General features: G+C 38.5%; 1 pseudogene; it reads right to left on the reverse strand.

Annotated features, from left to right (window-relative positions):
• Positions 1-10,304: 10,304 nt before the first annotated feature.
• On the reverse strand, positions 10,305-12,304 carry LOC143869933 (desmethyl-deoxy-podophyllotoxin synthase pseudogene; annotated as a pseudogene).
• Positions 12,305-12,697: the final 393 nt, after the last annotated feature.

A 12,697-nucleotide genomic window follows, 5' to 3' on the forward strand; every position in this document is an offset into this window, starting at 1 on the left:
AAATGACAGACCGGTGAGTAAACATCAAAGTAGTCTATCCCACTGACTTGAGTATAGCCCTTAGCTACTAAACGTGCTTTATACCGAGCTATGGATCCGTCAGGATTAAGTTTCTTCTTCAAAATCCACTTACAGCCCACGGTCTTAGCCCCTTTTGGCAAATCGACTAGCTGCCAAGTTTGATTTTGTAACAGAGAGCTCATTTCATCATCAATGGCTTCTGCCCACAACAAAGAGTCCCTAGATCTCATCGCTTCCTTATAGGTTGACGGATCAATCTCTACATGGTAGGTCACAAAGTCCTCACCAAAGTTCTTGGGTACTCTATCTCTTGTAGAAACTCTTAAAGGTTCTGATGTAGAAATCAGTGTAGGACAGGTGTCAGAAATATTCTGTTCAAACTCTACATACGATTCTGTAACCATCTCAGTATCGCCAGGTAGGTTCAAACCATGATCTCTGAGAAATTTATTCTCAAAGAATACTGCATCTCTAGATTCTATAACCAAATTGGTAGATAGATCCAAAAACCGATCAGCAGCACTATCTTCTGCACCACCTAGATAAACACAAGTGTTTGTTCTAGGTCCTACCTTAGGTCTCCTAAGGTCTTGTATCCTCACATAAGCAATACAGCCCCAAGTCTTAAGAGTGTCATATCTACAAGGATGTTTATGCCATAACTCATAAGGAGTAGTGGTCAACTTAGAGTGTGGTACTCTATTCAAGATGTGATTTGCAGTTAAAGCTGCTTCTCCCCAATAGCTAGTAGGCATGCCAGCGGTCAATAACATAGAGTTTAACATTTCAGTTAATGTCCGGTTCTCACGTTCAGCTATGCCATTAGATTGAGGTGAGTAAGGAGCAGTAGTTTCAAGTATTATGCCCTGAGAGGCACAGAATCCCTTGAACTCTGTCAAAGTGTATTCTCCTCCTCTATCACTCCTAAATCGCTTAATTTTCAAGTTCAATTGATTTTCAACAAGATTCTTGAAAATTTTAAATTTATCAAAAACTTCATCTTTCGATTTTAGGAGATAAATATGACAATATCTAGAAAAATCGTCTATAAAAATGATTAAATACTTCCGACCACCCCGAGTAGTGAAACTTTTAAAGTCACAGAGGTCAGAATGTATTAACTCAAAAAGTTGTGTGCTCCTAGAAACCGAACGAAAAGGTTTTCTAGTGATCTTGGTTTGTGCACACACTTCACATCTGTCAAATCGAATCGATGTATCTAAAGGTATAGTATGAGTTTTATCAAGTGTGACAATTTTTCTATAGTTCGCATGTCCCAATCTAGTGTGTAACAACTTAGGATCAATCAAAGTGGAACTAACCTGACTAACGGTTTCATTTGCTAAACTCAATCTATACATACCATCGAGTAAGAAAGCACAACCAAAATAATAAGAGTTAACAGTTAAAGTTACTCTACCACCCAAAAAAGATGAACACATGCCAGCATTGTCTAAAAGACTAATAGAAATTAAATTCTTTTGAATAGCAGGAACTACTTTAACATTTTTTAAAGTTAGTGTATTACCTGAAGAAAGGACCAGATTCGCAGTTCCAGTGTGAGTCACCTCTACCTCAGCTCCACTAGCCACTGTAACGGTCTCTTTCACGCCAACAACATCCGTAAGAAGTTTCTTCGAGTTGCAAACATGGCAGGTGGCTCCTGTATCTAACCACCAGGCTGAAGAAGTACTGGCCTTACCATTGCCTAACATGGCAATAAAACTCTTAGGCGCAGCACTTCCCACCATCATATGAGCTTCCTTTTGTGGTGTGTCAGATTTAGCCTTCTTAGGTTGTTTACACTCTGCAGCAAAGTGACCCCATTTCCCACAGTTGTGGCACTTGCCCTTCTTTTTCTGAAAGATTATCTTTTTGGCCTCCAACTTGGGATGTTCACTTTTAGGTGACTTGGATTTCCGAGGAAATTTCTTGAGATTTGTTACCACGTTAGCAGCAGATTGTTGATGTCTAACCATCTCCAAGTTATTCTTAGCTCGATTCTCATCTTCGATTCGAATGAATCGTTTGAGATCATCCAGTCCCACTTGCACCTTTTTCCGATACATCTCGGTTTTGAAAGAGTGCCATGCAGATGGTAACTTGTATATAATTACACCCACAAGAAATGAATCACAGACAACTATTTTTTCATTATGTAACTTAGATCTCAAATTCTCTAGATCAGTAACTTGAGGAGTGATTTTCTTGTCTTCTTGAAACTTGAAATCCATGAATTTGTCCACCAGATGGGTCTTGGACAATTCCTCCTCCTTCTTGAATTGAGCATCTAAGTTGTCCCATATTGCTTTAGCAGTGTTATATTTACTATAGGTTTCTGCAAGACGATCTGAAAGACAATTCAACAAGTAGTAGTCTTAGCAGAAATCCTCATCTCTAAGCCATTGAGATTCATCAACTTCTTCATCCGTCTCAGCAAAGGTACTCAAAACGGTGTAAAAACAATTCATATATTTTAGACCGAATTGAGTCTTTCGCTTCCAAGAGTTAAACTCAGACCCACCAAAGGATTGAAGTTTGATCATCTCAAAAGCTATAGAATTCTTTTCCATCGTATATTTTAGAGGAAATAAAAATTGGAAAGAGTGCACCTGATTGGCGAACCGCGAGAATCGAATCCAAGTTGAAATATGAACCGAATCCAACCCGAGCTACACGAGCCAAATCCAACCACGAAAGCCGAATCACGAAATCCTCGTGAACCGAACCGCGGCAAACTGGTTCAGATTTTAGAGGAATTTTGAAGTGAAGACCACCTACAGATTCCACTCTCTTCCAGCGAAAAATCTGGTCCGACGATCTCCCGGCGAAAATAGAGTTGCTCCGGCGAACTCCGGTGTGATTTCTCTAGGATTTGCAGAGAAGGTATGGTCGGTGGATATACTTGTGGGAAGAAAGAGTTACGTTTGCCTCAATCAAACCCACAAAGATTTGCCCCTTTTGTTTCTATTGAAAGATAACCGATACCCAGTTGATTCGGTGGAGGGTGTGGAGGGGAGGGATGAAATCCACGGCCAAATTTTGTGGGAAAGAAACCCACGCCCAAAATCAACTCCCTACCCCACCACACACGATACACGTTTTTTTGGTGGCGAGACTCAGAATTTTCAATTGCCGTGACATAACCCTACTTCCACTCGGGTTCCCCAATGCAAATCGACCCCAACAAGATTCAACTGCCACGGGTTTTAGGGTTTCAACCCAATATGTATTTCAGAGTGAGATAGTTGCAAAATCCTCTTGATTAAATCAAGCTGTGATGCAGGTGTAATGGAGCCAAACCTCCTCTGTGATGCAGGTGAATGGAGCCAAACCTCCTCTGTGATGCGAAACCCCCAAGTTCGAGAGCAAGGGGCTGATTCCCAGTTAGAGAAAAAGAAGCAAGTGTCCAAACAGTTTTGAACCCACGTCCAAACCGATTGTGATAAAAGAGGGTTTTCAAAAACAATTGCAGAAACCCAAACGATTCTAGAAGAGAGGGCTTGGTAAAGATGCAGAAACCCACGTTAAAACGATTTGGAGGAGAAGAGCTATAGAGAAAAACGGCTAGGGTTTTTCTAAATGCTTCAAGATTGTTAGAGTAATTAGGTCAAGCAAGAGGTTGCTTGAAGCATTACACCCAAGGTATCTAATTTGAAATACCAAGTTTGTTGCCTCCAGCCCCTATATATAGAGATACACTAGGGTTTTAATAGGTTAGTGGGCTCTAGCCCAAATAGGCCCACTACACCGGTCGATTATCTTATTGGGCTTATATTAGAACATATATGGGTTATATTATATACCCAACACTTCCCACCCTGTAGACACCCAATTTTATCAAGGTGGAACTAATAGTCCTAAATGCCTTGCCTATCGTACATTCATAAGACTAATCCACATTAACCATGGGGTGGAAATGTTGAATTGTTAAGTGGTTTTATGAAACGATGCAAGAATTCGCCCCTATCACGTAAGGCTCGCCCTTATAGCTTATGGGGGGTGCACACTCACTGGAAGCAGACCCATTCGGGAGCCAAGCAATGCCTGCCCTGCTAGCTGCCACGATGAAGTGGGAACCCATTTTTGGGACCCATTTCATTTATTAGTAGTTACTAGCACTATAATTTTTTTTCATTCAAATCAAATTTAAAAACTGCAAAATAATACTATACACATATGAAATAATTATATATAGAATATAACTAGAACTGTTTTTTTTTAAAGAAATTTCCTTGTGAAAATGACCCTCAACTTCTAGCTGCAGACCTGATTAAATATATGAACAGGTTGGGTCTTCCAATCAAAATCTGTTTTTGTTGCTCCCTCTTTTACACGGCAAGGTGTCCCAGTAAACATTGGGGGGTCCCACAACTGAAATTTTTAATTTGAGATTGGTTGATCTAGACCATCGATATATTCTGCATATCATGGCTGGTTGATGATCCAATGGAGCTGATTTTTGGTGGACACCCTATCCATGAAAGGGCCTTCAATTCCAAATGAATGCTTTGGATCCCCCCAACAATGTGGGCCCACCCCTGTTTTTGCACTCGAGCACAGATAAGGTTACCTACGCTCGAGCGCAGAAACCCTTTACTCTCTCTCTCTCTCTCTCTCTCTCTCTCTCTCTCTCTCTCTCTCTATATATATATATATATATATATATCCGATCTGCGTAACATGGAGATCGGTTCTTGTTGAGAAGTTGAGATCATATGTCTTCATGATCTCTTCGGCAACTTCAGGAGAGGAGATTACTACAGCAGAGATCTAACCAAATTTGAGGTGCATAAGGGGTCCATGCTTGTTGGCTAAGTCCCTAAGGGAGCGATGTGGTAGTGAGCCTAGCAAGTGGTGCAAGCTAGCAATGATGGGTAGATTCCATGGCCCTGGGGGCAATTTTGGGGTTGGGTCTTGGGTCTTAATCTTCTTTGGTACCTCCTTTGAAAGCTTGTGTGTTGCTTCTTGTCAAAAGGCATCTTTTATTTATTTATTTTTCTCGTTAGCTGTGTAATAAGTTCTTTTTAGTTGTTATTTGTTGAAGGGAAGTGATACATTCACCCATTTTTTTTAACTTGGGACAGCTACCTCTAGTGTATTTATGACTACTCTTTTACACTAGATCGGAGACAGTCCAAGGAAAAAAGATGCGAATATATCATATTCCTTTGTCAAAAGGCATTTTTATTTTGTTCTCATTAATTAAGTCATAGGCTTCCCTTTCTTGCTCTCTCTGGTTGATAAGAATTCTCCTTCTTAATAGTTATTTACTTATTTTATTGTCTAGTCTCTTATTTCTTTAATATAAGAAGTTGTTGCTCTGGCAACAACTACATAATTCATAACATGTTTCCTTTTTAGCATCGATTGGATTGGCACACAATAAGGAATCAAAATCGGTATCCAATTCCAATTTTACTGGAAAAGGAATAGAAAAATTAAAAATTAAAAATTAAAAATTAAAAATTAAAATTTAATTAAAAAAACTACTAAGCGGTATCCGAATACCACTTCTTGGGGTAAGAAACAGATTCCGGCATTTTCCTCTTTAATTCCGCCTCGGTCTCATTTCCGCCTCCCTTGATTCGGTTCATTTTTTTAAACAAAAGTCAGAATCCGATGGAATCAGAATAGGATGGCGATTCTAGCCCCTGATTCCGACAATCCAACCGAACCCTTAGACCATGTTTGGGAAACATGAATTTCTTTTATGATAAATTATTTTCTCAAGTCAAGTGGGGAGACAGGTGTGGATCGGATCGGATCGGAGAGACTTAAAGGTGAGCTACTCATATATCCCTTTTCCACTGTCTGTCACCATTGGGAAAGCTAATATTTCAGGAAAAAAAATTCATGTAGCCAAACATGCCCTTAGAAATTTCATTTTTCCCAGTTATATATTATTTCGTTTGGTTCTTAAACTCATAAAAATAGGGGATTTGCTAGGCAAATTTGTAAAGGGCGATGATAAATTCGTACCCCTGTAGGATAATTCACACCCCTTTAAAGGGGGTATGTGGTAGACTTCAATGCTTTTTAACGTCAATTCACGTTACAGGGGTGCGAAATATCCTACAGAGGGTGCGAATTTATCATTGCCCTTTTGTAAAAAGTTTCAGGAGAGAACAAACACCTAGAAGCAGATTTTTCTTAATTAATTCGTCTGAATTGGCTGTTCTCTCCTGAAAAAGTGTGTTGTGAATAGGGCTGCAACTCGGGTCGGGCGGGTCGGGTTTTGGAGAACCCAACCCTACCTGAGAAATATCTCGGGTCGGGTCAGGTCGGGTTTTTTTTCGGAAAACCCACGATTCCCAAACCCGGCCCTACCCATGAGAAATCTCGGGTCAGATCGGGTCGGGTCGGGTTTTTTCACGTTGACGCAATTTTTTAAGGAAAATTCTTATTTGGCAAGGCAACTCAACTCATAGAAGCAGAAATTACACTCACATTACACTTGAATCAAACAATGTTGTAATTACAATCAAACAATGCAGAATCAAACACTTGAATCAACTCAACTCATAGAAGCAGAAATTACACTCACATACAATAACAGTGGGTGCGTGGGTTTTCACTTTTAACTTTTAACTAACAATAGAAAAAATGTACATACTATAACTTATGTAACTCGGGTCGGGTCGGGTCGGGCCCCTTCAAACCCGGCTCGATCCGAGATTCATGCGGGCTTTTGAATGCTCAACCCGGCTCGGCCCGAAACCCATGAAACCTGAACCCAACCCAGGCTATTTTCGGGTCGGGTAAAACCCGGCTCGAGTTGCAGCCCTAGTTGTGAAATGGCTTTTTGCAAAATTGCCGAGCAAATCCTTAAATCTATATATAATAAAGAGGAAGGGGGGTTTACTGTTCACCGCTTACGTGACAGCCCTCCCCTTCCTCCCTCGAATCTACATGGCGCAAAGATTATCCATCGTGGCATTTTTTTTGTATTTTTTTAATTGCACCCGTGGTATTTGGAAAGTCGAAAAGACGGAATTCCAAAAGCCTCAAGCCATCCCAAAACACGGCTTTAAATAGAAATGTTTCCTTTATTTTAGCCATTAATCTCTCATTAAGATTTGAGTTACCCTAATCAAATTCGAAAATTTTGGAAATGACACAATTAATCTCATCAAATTCATAGCAACTTTACAAACGCATGCATCTCAGTTAGGGATTCCATATGGTGTTGCGGCTACAAATCAAGATATATCGACCATCTATTGCATTTTAGAATAATTTGTGTTACGGTTATATTATTTTGGAGATTTTACTGAAATGCGTGGATTTAATTTGATCTGCTATTGCCTTATGCCTTTCTTTCATAGCCTTTGAATGAGATGCCTTATTTTTTGCTTCAAGATGTAATTTGGGGAGGAAAGTGGTGTTTGGATGGTAAGTTATCTGATGACTTTTCAAAACGTTACTCTTCTTTTTCCTTTCTTCTATTACTTTTTATCTTCCCGCCTTCTCCTGAAAAACCTATCCCACCAAACTCTAAGAAATTAGAAGATAAAACTTTCCCATACTCTACCAAGTAGAAGATAATCTACCAGGTATTTATCCTCTCTCTCTCTATTTTCTTTCATATTTCTCTTCCCTATGGTTTTTCTCTTGCCCTTTTCCCTTTCTTTTTAAATATATTTCACCCTGGAACTGTATTTCTTGATCCGGTGTGAATTTTCTTGATGTCTGCTGGTTCATAATTTTTTCCCACGGTTAGGGTTGGGATTTTCGTTTCCTTCTTCAATTTGGTTCTTTTTTTTTTCTAAAATAAAATATTTAACATTCAACTGTATATGAGACTTTTTTTTTTCCTAAAAGGTGGGCCTGGAAATATCATTTCCAATTCTGGAAAAAGAAATTCACACTGTCCATTTGTCCCGAGCCTTCTATTTTATCATAGTTTCATAGATTTGAAACTAGGGCTGCAACAGGGTCAGGTTGGGTCAGGTTTTTCAAAACCCTAGCCTAACCCTGGATCCCATTATCTCGGCCCTGACCCGCTTGACTCTGAGTCAGGGCCAAAGAACCTCAACCCATGGCCGGCCCTACAGGGCTAAGTGCTGGCCCTGGTCCTGGCCCGCCCTGATTGGCCCTGATTGGGCCGGGCCGGGCCGGCCCTAATTGACCCTAGTGCCAATACCTGTTAACTTGTTAAGAGTGCCAAAAATAAAGCAACCACTTATCATATAGAACAAAATGATCAATAAACAGAGAAAGGGAACAAAATAAGACAATATGAATTCAACAACATGATGGGCAACGGAGACAAAATTAATAATAATAATCTAAAGAAACATCAATCCAAGATAATAGAAAACATTAGCAAAAGAAACATGCATAGATGGTTCAATTCTATAATAGAAAACTTAGGGTCGGGTCGGGTCAGGGTACCCGAGGCATTAACCCAGAACCGGACCCGACCTGAGTCAGGGTCTAAAAAAATGAACCCTGACCCTTCCTCAGGGTTGGAAAATCCAGCCCTGACCCTGTTCGGGCTCAGGGCAGGTCAGGGCTGACAGGGCCAAACTTGCACCCCTATTTGAAACCATGTAATCACCAAAAGGTTCTAATAACTATTTTTATTTCTATATAATTAGTATTAAAAATATAGCAGTGTCACTTAAAATAGGCACTTCCCAACCATATTAAGCATCTTATCTAATTTTTTTCCTTTCCTAGAATATTGCCAAATTTTAAGAATGGAAATACAATCTGACTTATTGCCATTCAAAGAAGAAGAAAAAACTATGTTACTATGCTCATGGATTATTTTTCCTTTTGTTGGTAATGATTTCTTACTCCATTTTGGTTTTTTTTTTTTTTTTTAAGGAGTTCTATATTTGTTTGAGGGGTTGTAAATATCATTCATTTTTACGATGATAAGAGATGACTGCCCAATCATTTTCCAGCTTTGGTTTCTTGAATTGGCTATTTTCTTGGGAGGGAGTTTAAGGGATTTTCTTTGTGTAGAGACTGAAAAAAATTATATAACAATGTCTTTGGCAGGTGCTGAAGTTATCTTTCTTTCCACCTCTCTGTAAGTTCTCTCTCTCATTTGCTGTTAAGGTGGCTGCTCATTTGAAGGTGCATTTCTTCCTTCTTAGAACTCAAGATCATCATTTCTCCTTCTTTTATGACTGCTAGACATGCCCTAAAACAATATTTTTGCTAGCGGTGTCTTTTCACTTTATTACTTAGAGTTCTTTGTGATTATAAGGATCTTTGTTATTTCTTACTTGCTATTTTCTGATTACCATTTTTTCTTTTCATTTGCCCTGTGGATGCAATTATGGATCAAATTTCAGATTTATTTATTTTTATTATCAAATTTCATAGTTTTCACATAAAAATCAAAAAATTATTATTAGTTAACAAAATATTTACTCATTAAAAAAAACTATATGATTACTTATTTCATATGATATAATAAAAAAACTCCTTTCTCTGTCTTTCAATAGTGAGGCAAAAATTCGAAATTATTGCATGGTTGGATGATTTTTTATTCTTCTAATACAACTATAAATAGATTCTTCTTGGCTGTCTTAGGATTGGACGTGATTCGAAGAGCAGTCATAATTTAAATTTTTATGTAGTTTTACGGAGTTTTATGAGAAAGCATTCTCAAATCTTCTATATTGTAACAACAATCAACGTAGAAATTATATTTAAGACCCTTTTTTAAAAAAAGGGTAAGACAATCTTTTTAAATTTGTCCTATACTATGCTGTTCCTTTCAGAAGTAAATTGGATACATCATATTCTTTGTTGGATTAATGTTTGTGAGTTTCTCTTACATAACTCTACCCAATTGTAAAATTCATATTGTACCTCCACCTATATCTTTCGATCATAAAATTTTATTATCTTTCGAGCATAAATCTTTAATAAAATTGCATTTGATTGGTGTAGCATTTCTTCATCTGATTATATCATTAGTTTTTTTCGCGGGTTGTCCCACTATATAATATAAGAAGACCAGGGATCTCTTTCGTTTCCTTTTCAACATTAATTAAATTCATAATTGGCTTCGCAAGAATAGCGGTTCTTAATTTTAAATGAAGGTTCCTAGCAAAATGGGCACGGGTCCTCCATCGTGACACGTACGCAACAAAAAAGGGAAGCGTGCTAAACTCAATTGGAAATGAGAGAGGCCTTATCAAGAACTTCAATTTTGTTGGAATCATTCTTTTTCATTGCATGCTTTCAATTCACTTAAACTACCCATAAGTCCATGAGAATTACACATTAAACTCCTTTATTCCTCCTTAACAAGCATGCTAAACTAAATGGACGATGGGGAAATGAGGTGTTGCAACTAAGTTTAGGCTAGTTCTTCTCGCTAGAGTTATGCCGAAGGCCTCTCTCATGTCCAAATTCTCTGCCTTCATCCCATGTGGAAGTTTCCAATCAAAGTGGTAGAGAAGGTTGGAAAGGGCTAACTCAATGGTAGCTAGTCCAAACAACATACCAGGGCAACCTCTCCTTCCTGCCCCAAATGGGATAAATTCGAAGTCTTGCCCCTTGAAATCGATAGAATTACGAGAAAACCTTTCTGGCTCAAACACTTCAGGGTTTTCCCAATATCTTGGATCTCTTGATAGTGCCCATGAATTGACAAGAACCCTTGTCTTCTTGGGTATCTCATATCCATTGATCTCACACTTCTCCATTGATTCTCTAGGAACTAACAATGGAAGAGGAGGGCACAACCTCATAGTCTCCTTGATAACAAGTTTTAAGTAGGTTAATTCACCAATGTCACTCTCTAATATCTTCTCCTTTCCTTTGAGAACCATTCTCACCTCTTCTTGTGCTTTCTCCATTTTTCTTGGGTTTCTCATTAGCTGTGCCATTGCCCATACTATGACAGTTGATGAAGTCTCAGTCCCCGCCGCAAACATGTCCTGTAAAGGGAATAAATACACTAATTTCAAACAACCAAACAAATCTTTATAGAATGATTAAAATTATTGTATATAACAAAGGAGTTCTGAACTTTTTTTGAGAATTTCTTTCCTTTATTTTTTTTCTTTTTTTATATTTTTTTCATTTATTTTCTTTTCAATCTTTTACAGGGTTCTTGAGTTAAGTTTTTATCTCTACTTTTTATTTTTCCTTTTTATCTCTTATATGTCTGCATGCATCTTTGTTTCTTTAAGTTTATGTTTACATTTCATAGCGCTTATGCCCTAAATGTATTTATATATTTATTTTAAATTTCCATGTTTTCCTTTCTTTCCAATTGCCTCCAACATTTTCAATTTCTAAATGAAAAAAAACGGAGAAAAAAACCCAAGAGAACAAAAACAACAAAATTTTCCAAGGTTCAGTCCTATGAAACATCACTACCTAGTCAAGTAGAAAACATACATACCAGGATGACTGCTTTTATATTGTTGGTTGTGAGAGGAAATTCAAAGTTTCCATGCTCTTGAAGTCTTAGAAGAACATCAACCAAGTCCTCCTCTTCATGTTCCACCTCATCAAACTTCATCATCTTCTTCTCTCTGTGTTCTTTGATGATGTCATCCAAGATCCCATCGTACTTCCGATGAATCCTCTCTAATCTAAACTTTGTTCCGCTGACCACACTTAAAATTTTTAATGATGGAAACAAATCAGCCACGTTGAAACCCGCCGCGAATTCGAATGATTCCTTGACAGCCGATAAGAATCTTTCTTGATCCCCACACTTGTTACTGAAGCAGGCCCTAGATGTTATGTTGTTGGACAATGAGATTAGCATCTTGGTTATGTTAAGTGTAGGGTCATTTGCCGATGCTATGGATCGAATGAGATTTGACACCTCTTCTTCCCTCACTTGGTGATAAGATTGAACACGCTTAGCACTTAAGAGTTCCAAAATGCATATCTTTCGGAGTTGTCTCCAGTAGGCGCCATACGGGGAAAAAGCTATGTCCGAACATCCGTAAGATGTGATCCGCGCAACGAGGAGATCGGGTCTTGTTGAAAAGTTGAGATCATGGGTCTTCATGATCTCTTTGGCAACTTCAGGAGAGGAGATTACTACAGTAGAGATCTGGCCAAATTTGAGGTGCATAAGGGGTCCATGCTTGTTGGCTAAGTCCCTAAGGGAGTGATGTGGTAGTGAGCCTAGCAAGTGGTGCAAGCTACCAATGATGGGTAGATTCCATGGCCCGGGGGGCAATTTTGGGGTTGAGTTTTGGGTCTTAATCTTCTTTCCTACCTTCATCACCGTGAACAAGAAGAGGAGGAGAGTAAGGAAAAGAGGAAAGGAGGGGAAGTGGATTTCCATAGATTGGAGGGAAATAGGTGTGTTTGTTTTGATGTCTGGTATTAGGCTTGAAATTTATAGTTGCTAAGAGTTTCTCTAGCTTTGTATGTGGATTCTAACCATAGGGGTGCAACAATGTCTGAGTCAACTCTCTCTAAAGGTGTGCCCTACGTTGGGTATAAAAAGAGATTAGTGTTTGTATTATATAATTCCTACATCACCCTGACAAGAACCGACCATTGAGAAATTGAAGGTCTCTCCCGCTTATTTTAATAGCTAGTCTCTTAATTTTTTTTAAGAGAAGTAGTTGTTGTTCTAGCAACAACTGCATAATTAGATCATTCCTTTTTGGCAGTATTGGGATTGCCACAATAAGGAATCAAAATTGGATTGCCACATAATTAGAACATGTTT

Source organism: Tasmannia lanceolata, unplaced genomic scaffold, assembly GCF_043159265.1.
Source record: "Tasmannia lanceolata isolate RefF3 unplaced genomic scaffold, GAP_Taslan_0.1 ptg000003l, whole genome shotgun sequence".
NCBI lineage: Eukaryota > Viridiplantae > Streptophyta > Magnoliopsida > Canellales > Winteraceae > Tasmannia > Tasmannia lanceolata.